The 8,248-nt window shown below is 45.1% G+C and overlaps 1 non-coding gene across 1 annotated transcript; it reads left to right on the top strand.

Annotated features, from left to right (window-relative positions):
• The first annotated feature begins 303 nt into the window (after window positions 1-303).
• LOC130086534 (small nucleolar RNA U13) lies at window positions 304-399 on the top strand. Its single transcript, XR_008807226.1, has one exon. It is a non-coding gene; the product is annotated as a small nucleolar RNA U13 (small nucleolar RNA).
• The last annotated feature ends 7,849 nt before the right edge of the window (window positions 400-8,248 follow it).

Below are 8,248 nucleotides of genomic sequence, written 5' to 3'. Positions count from 1 at the left end.
CTTCCTGGAGCCTTCAGTCACGTGACCACGTTTTGTCCAGTAAAGGGTAAAGGGTTGAGGAGCCGACCAATGACAAGTTCCCAGCATGCTCCTCTCATGAATATGATTAAATACTCGCTAACTCTGCATTATATGTTCATAAATACACACTACTATCATTACATATAGAGAAACTAGCTTATATCACTGATATATGACAATATTTATCAAATGTTAAAGGAAAGCAAGAGACTTCAGTGTGTAACCAGCGCACAGAAAGCCTGTAGCTCGAATAGGATCAAATCAATGACTTTAAACTCACTGATCCTTCTGGTTCTTACAATGTGATGACTGGTCTGTTCATGCGTGTGTGTGAAATGTGCAACCGTTGTTACGACTGAGCACATCGACCTTCTGATCCAACAACCAGAAAACAATCTTTGACTTTAAAATTATCTTATTAGTCTTGACGACATTTTTTATTTTAAAAATTGCGCAATTGTTAGACTTGTAGAAGGTAAAGCCAAGACTTCAGTGTGTAACCAGCGCACAGAAAGCCCGTAGCTCGAAAAGGATCAAATCAATGACCTTACACTCACTGATCCTTCTGGTTCTTATAAAGTAATGATTGGTCTGATTGTGTGTGTGTGTGTGTGTGTGTGCGTCGACCTTCTGATCCAGCAACCAGAAACTACAAAAACCATGATAGAAAAATTTGCTCAAGTTGAAACAAGTAATATATGATTTGTTAAATGTAATATATTAACATCATTTGCTATGGATGACTTTCAGCTCTCACTGTATCATTTGCTTGATGAAGTGATTCAGTGATTCTCAGCGCCACTCTGGCGACTCCTGCTGGTCAGATCAGTGTAATTACAAGCAGAAACATGCAGGAAAACACCTTTTACAAACAACTGCTAATGTTTCATTGAAGCTGTAATCCATTTATTGCAATTAACAAATCATACAACATCATTAAATATGAGGGATCTTTATAATACGTGATATTATATTAAATTGTAGGATTTGTATTGTTTGTTTTATAGACTGCTTCATTAATCAGACCAATAAGAGACTTTTAAATACAACTCTTCCTTTTTATGATACAAACGTGTCATGAAATGTGTACAAATGGTAAAAAAAAACCTTATAAATTTCAGTAAGAAAGAGGTTGCTAATCATTTTAATACTTCACAGCTGGTCTCAAATCTTCAACCTGGATTATTTAACAATCATGCTTGATAAACTTGGAGCGCTGCCTAACTCGTTTTCCTCCAGGGGAGATGGGAAAGCTATGACAGGCACTGCTCTGGGGCCCTGGGTTAGACGGGCCCTGGGTTAGACGGGCCCTGGGTTAGACGGGCTTTTTACCCAAGTATGTTTTGTTAAAGTAACACACATATATTTCTTTTACCACCAAAACACTATTGTATTGCATTTAATTAACTTAACCTGTCACTCAAAAAAAATGACTCTTTAAACTTACTCAATTTAATTATGGACAGTGGTTCCACACAAGCACATTATTTTTTATTAACATTAATGGAATTTGTTGAATCTATGTAAGCTCCTTGTGTTGTGACAACACAACTGAATCAGAAAGAATCTATGTGAATAGTAATGTCCAAACAAATCAATGGAATTGCTTCCCTGTAACTGATACAGACTTAACTGAACCGATATAGACTTCAATTTTATTCATTACACATGAAGAAAAACAACTTTGTGTTTAAATTCCAATCCGGGTTTAGGAAGTCACGTTGCAGAATCATGCCTACTCTATTTATCCGGCATCATATGCAGGGACATAGAGGATGGGAATATGTGCTGGATGGTGTCATTGGATCTTCAAAAGGCATTTGATACGGGGAATCATGACAGCGCCACCTGCAGGCGGTTTAGATCTTACCTCTCAGCGAGGGAATATAAAAAACAAAAAATACAAGGAAGTATTCTCGGACCGTCCTTATTTAAATTATTTATTACTTATTATTAATTAAGGTAGGCCATTAAGACTTTCCAAGTCCGAGAAACAGGGCTCAAGTCTCGAGTCATTGGTGTCAAAGTCGAGTCTCAAGTCTTCAAATTTGGGACTCGAGTTAAAGTGATGCGACTCGAGTCCACAACTCTGTGACGTGTAACGAAGCTTTGTTTACTGAAATCACATGACTTTGGCAGATTGATACACACTCCGAATCAAATGATTTGCAAAAGTGAATGTGTGTGTGAAGTTTCAGCTCAAAATATCCCACAGATCATGTTTATACAATGTTGGAAATGCCCATTTTTGAGTGGATAGAAAAACATGCAGTTTTCATGCATGTGTCTTTAAATGCAAATGAGGTGCTTCTGCTCCGCCCCCTTTCCAGAAGAGGGCGGAGCCTGTACAGCTCGTGCTTCTGATACTCTGCCGAAAACTAAAACATCTGTTTGGTTTTGATGATCGTCTCTATCGCCGTCACACACACGTAACACTGCAGTTCTTCCTCTTCATGATAGTTTATTATTAGTTTTTAAGTCTTCAGTCTACACTTCTGATTTATGGTTTTCTGAGCCACACATCGAAGCACGCGCACAGATAGCTGGATGTCAGAGAGAGCGTCCCGAGAGTATTAAATTAAGTTCTCTTTCACATCTTATTGCGCTTAAACTGACAAATACACACAAAGTTCACAAAATCAAGTCACCTTTATTTATACAGCGCTTTTTACAATACAGTGTTTCAAAGCAGCTTTACAGAGATAACAGGAGAATAATGCAACAAAGTTTGTTTCTAGAAGAGAATAGCATCACAGTCCAGCTTAAGTCAGTCAGTGATGCGTCATTTTCATGGAAAAACAAGGAGAAAAGTTTGTCTCATGAATATATTCATAGGCGTGTCAAACTGATTTTCACCGAGGGCCACTTCAGCATCAAGGGCCGGTTGCAACGGTACGCCTGTACAAATGTCACTTCTCCTTAACATATTGTTCAATAACTGTCTCTTTATTTCATTTTTACTTATTTAGGTTACAAATTTTGTGCATTTGCAGTGCATTACTGCGCTGTTATTTGAACATAAATCCTTTTAATTTGTCAGGTTAAGAAACCCACATTAATTTAATGAATCTGATTTTTTTTAAACAAGCCAATAAAATAAAATAACCACACTTTTATTTCATGTAACACTAAACTTGGACAGAAAATAGGCCTATATTTAAAATAATATAAAATATCAATATATTATTCTTCATCCACTATGTTAACAGTGTTGCTCAGCCTTACACACACACAAACACACACACACACACACACACACACACACACACACACACACACACACACAGCGCACACACAGGACGCACGCACACACACACACACACACACACACACACACACACACACACACACACACACACACACACACACACACACTCGGTCTATGCTCTCGTGGCCCACGTAAAATGATGTGTAGGCCTAGTAAATAAAATGTACTACCATAACATTCACTATCATTCTGTTCTGATATGAAATATTTCAGTGAGTTTATGATGGAGCTCATATGAACATCAGTAACAGTCACACTGACCTGATATAAACACGTGTTATTAATGTGATGATTATGTGAGGCTGAACTACAATAATCAACATTAGTCAACATTATTCACTGGGTTTCAGCGGAGGCTGATGCATACATAATATAATATCCTTAGATTGGGACCTGGAAAATACTTTATCTACTTCATCTTCATCTTTAGGTGGACCTGTGTGAGATGATGTGGAGCAGAACAACAACATCAGTGCCTTTATACATGTGTGTGATACACAACCACTGATGGAGAAAACAAGCATTTGTGGACTTTAGACTCAGAAGAGAAACTGACGTTTTATCTCCCTATGATTAGGGCTGAAATGAAAAGCTCAGTTAGTTTAAGACTATAAATAAATGCTTTAAATAATTTCCAACACGTGTGTAATGCTTACGTCCACTGGATGCTGTCTCTGCTGCTGTAATCTCATCCTCATGTTTAATGCCGAAACCGAGTGTGTGATCATCGAGGTCAGAGTTGTCAAGTTTAGTGTTTTTAACTGTGAAGGAAACATGAGGAACACTGAACAAAATAACTAAAAGTATTTTACACTAATCATAATAAAGTTTCAAATTATATTGCCACAAAATGAAGCACAAAACTCATAAGGGTCTGATGCATATGCTGTAAACATGTTATTCTAAAAATGTTTGTAAAAGTGAAACTAACCTGACTCATGAACGGGAAGAGAGTCACTCTCGGGTTCCACTGAAAAGGGGACTGAAATGAAAATAGCAGTTAGTGTAAGACTATAAATAAATGCTTTTAATGATGTCAAATACTTGTGTAAATAAAATGCATACTTCTACAGCGCACTGCAATAATAGGATCCTCATGTTTAATGCCGTAGAAACCCAGTGTGCGATTCTTCTTCAGTATCTCAAAGCCGTAGAGAAGAATAGTGTCTGCAACTGTGGAAGAAACACGAGGAACAGTGAACACACACACACACACACACACACACACGTGTCAGAGAGCGATGTTTTAGCGACACTAAAACGGCATGCACAGCACAGTTATTTAAACTGACACACAGGGAGCAAAACCTCTTCTCAAGTCTCCAAAAGTCTAAACACATGTTCTGCTTTACACACATTTTGCAATTCAAAATGGCAATTTTTACATGCACTGAACACGGTTCTTACAACAACAATGAAAGACTTTGCAGAGAGAGGAAGAGGAAGAGGGAGGGGGAGAATGAGAGTGAGAGGAAGAGTGAGAGGAAAAGTGAGAGGAAGAGGAAGAGGAGTAGGTGAGAATGAGAGGCGGAGGAAGAGTGAGAGTGAGAGGAAGAGTGAGATGAAGAGGAAGAGAAAGAGTGAGAGGAAGGGGGGTGAGAATGAGAGGCGGAGGAGGGGTGAGAGGAAGAGGAAGAGAAAGAGGGAGAGGAAGAGGAGGGGGTGAGAATGAGAGGCGGAGGAAGAGTGAGAGGAAGAGGAAGAGGAGGGGGTGAGAATGAGAGGTGGAGGAAGAGTGAGAGGAAGAGGAAGAGGAAGAGGAGGGGGTGAGAATGAGAGGCGGAGGAAGAGTGAGAGGAAGAGGAAGAGGGGGTGAGAATGAGAGGCGGAGGAAGAGTGAGAGGAAGAGGAAGAGGGGGTGAGAATGAGAGGTGGAGGAAGAGTGAGAGGAAGAGGAAGAGGAGGGGGTGAGAATGAGAGGCGGAGGAAGAGTGAGAGGAAGAGGAAGAGGGGGGTGAGAATGAGAGGTGGAGGAAGAGTGAGAGGAAGAGGAAGAGGAGGGGGTGAGAATGAGAGGTGGAGGAAGAGTGAGAGGAAGAGGAAGAGGGGGTGAGAATGAGAGGCGGAGGAAGAGTGAGAGGAAGAGGAAGAGGGGGTGAGAATGAGAGGCGGAGGAAGAGTGAGAGGAAGAGGAAGAGGATGGGGTGAGAATGAGAGGCGGAGGAAGAGTGAGAGGAAGAGGAAGAGGAGGGGGTGAGAATGAGAGGTGGAGGAAGAGTGAGAGGAAGAGGAAGAGGAAGAGGGGGTGAGAATGAGAGGCGGAGGAAGAGTGAGAGGAAGAGGGGGTGAGAATGAGAGGCGGAGGAAGAGTGAGAGGAAGAGGAAGAGGGGGGTGAGAATGGGAGGCGGAGGAAGAGTGAGAGGAAGAGGAAGAGGAGGGGGTGAGAATGAGAGGCGGAGGAAGAGTGAGAGGAAGAGGAAGAGGAGGGGGTGAGAATGAGAGGCGGAGGAAGAGTGAGAGGAAGAGGAAGAGGAGGGGGTGAGAATGAGAGGCGGAGGAAGAGTGAGAGGAAGAGGAAGAGGGGGTGAGAATGAGAGGCGGAGGAAGAGTGAGAGGAAGAGGAAGAGGGGGTGAGAATGAGAGGCGGAGGAAGAGTGAGAGGAAGAGGAAGAGGGGGTGAGAATGAGAGGCGGAGGAAGAGTGAGAGGAAGAGGAAGAGGGGGGTGAGAATGGGAGGCGGAGGAAGAGTGAGAGGAAGAGGAAGAGGAGGGGGTGAGAATGAGAGGTGGAGGAAGAGTGAGAGGGAGAGGAAGAGGGGAGGTGAGAATGAGAGGCGGAGGAAGAGTGAGAGGAAGAGGAAGAGGAGGGGGTGAGAATGAGAGGTGGAGGAAGAGTGAGAGGAAGAGGAAGAGGGGGGTGAGGATGAGAGGCGGAGGAAGAGTGAGAGGAAGAGGAAGAAGGGGGTGAGAATGAGAGGTGGAGGAAAAGTGAGAGGAAGAGGGGGATGAGAATGAGAGGTGGAGGAAGAGTGAGAGGAAGAGGAAGAGGAGGGGGGGGGGTGAGAATGAGAGGTGGAGGAAGAGTGAGAGGAAGAGGGGGATGAGAATGAGAGGTGGAGGAAGAGTGAGAGGAAGAGGAAGAGGAGGGGGGGTGAGAATGAGAGGTGGAGGAAGAGTGAGAGGAAGAGGGGGATGAGAATGAGAGGTGGAGGAAGAGTGAGAGGAAGAGGGGGATGAGAATGAGAGGTGGAGGAAGAGTGAGAGGAAGAGGAAGAGGAGGGGGGGTGAGAATGAGAGGTGGAGGAAGAGTGAGAGGAAGAGGGGGTGAGAATGAGAGGTGGAGGAAGAGTGAGAGGAAGAGGAAGAGGGGGGGGGTGAGAATGAGAGGCGGAGGAAGAGTGAGAGGAAGAGGAAGAGGAGGGGGTGAGAATGAGAGGTGGAGGAAGAGTGAGAGGAAGAGGAAGAGGGGGGTGAGAATGAGAGGCGGAGGAAGAGTGAGAGGAAGAGGAAGAGGGGGGTGAGAATGAGAGGCGGAGGAAGAGTGAGAGGAAGAGGAAGAGGGGGGTGAGAATGAGAGTTGGAGGAAGAGTGAGAGGAAGAGGGGGATGAGAATGAGAGGTGGAGGAAGAGTGAGAGGAAGAGGAAGAGGAGGGGGGGGTGAGAATGAGAGGTGGAGGAAGAGTGAGAGGAAGAGGGGGATGAGAATGAGAGGTGGAGGAAGAGTGAGAGGAAGAGGAAGAGGAGGGGGGGGGTGAGAATGAGAGGTGGAGGAAGAGTGAGAGGAAGAGGGGGATGAGAATGAGAGGTGGAGGAAGAGTGAGAGGAAGAGGGGGATGAGAATGAGAGGTGGAGGAAGAGTGAGAGGAAGAGGTATTCCTGCGGTAGCCACCTGAACCTCCGCGGGGTCTGAACGCGGCTGCCATCATGCCCCTTCCCTGAAATGTATTCAGGGGAAGTCAGGAAGGCTGTCGAGGGGAACTAGGTCTGGTCGGGCCAATAAGGGGCAACTATCAAGACCTGCTCCACTCCTGACCTAGAACAGTAGGTGCCAGCGACATGCGCGCACAAGACAGGAGCACTGCTCAACACTAGTGTGAGGATCACTGAGCTTCAGGAGCATCTCTGCTCAACACTAGTGTGAGGATCACTGAGCTTCAGGAGCATCTCTGCTCAACACTAGTGTGATGAAATTTACTGAACTTGAGCAGGCGCCAAGCGACAATGAACCGCATAGCCGTTTTTTCAGAAGGCTCACTAGGGAACGCATTTCTGCGGGGCCCCGGGGTCAGCGGAGAGCCAGTGTCTGTCCAAGGGTTGTCCGCTCAGACAGAAATAACACACAGGCACAGGGACGAGTCCAGAGAGGTAAACAGATGTAACTGTGCGGCCCTGAAGTGGCCCCTGCCCAGATGGAGCGCCAGGGATGGAGTCTCCACTCTCCCTGCCCACAGCTCTCGTGAGGCTCGTCGGTGGCACGATTGAGCAGGCCGGAAGAAATAGTAGGAGAAGCGACCTCAGAAGCTTCTGACTCCGAGGGAGGAGGTGACGGGGAGTTGTGACATGCGAGGGAAGCTTAGCGTAACGGTCACGAAGCTCGGACCAGCTCGCGGAGCAGCGTTCTCGACTGAAAGGCAACCCACCATTTCTCGTGCAATACCTCCCACCATACTCAGCATTCCTGAACCCCGTAGAAGAGGTGTTTCCGGCATGGCTGTGGAAGCATACGGCCGGCGGCCCTCTGTCAGGCTATGGAGGAGGCGTGTGGTGAGAGTGATGTGTGATTCAGGGATGGATAAGGCACTCAAGGCGCTTCTTCCCTCGTGGTCTGGCAAGGGAAGATATTGATTGTGATGTAGACGAGACCAGACCCAGTGTGCGGCAAGATGCTGCCTAATTATTTTTCTTGCCTCTTTTTTTTATATATATATTTTTTTTCAGTTTACTGTTTTATGTGAGCATATTTTCACTAAAGATGAGAGTGCTTTTCATTATGCCCAACAGTGTGTAGTTGGTTAGACA

This window comes from Rhinichthys klamathensis, unplaced genomic scaffold (genome assembly GCF_029890125.1).
Source record: "Rhinichthys klamathensis goyatoka isolate OS25496 unplaced genomic scaffold, OSU_Roscu_1.1 h1tg000096l_1, whole genome shotgun sequence".
Classification (NCBI taxonomy): Eukaryota; Metazoa; Chordata; class Actinopteri; order Cypriniformes; family Leuciscidae; genus Rhinichthys; species Rhinichthys klamathensis.
This window is presented reverse-complemented; position numbering and strand designations above follow the sequence as displayed.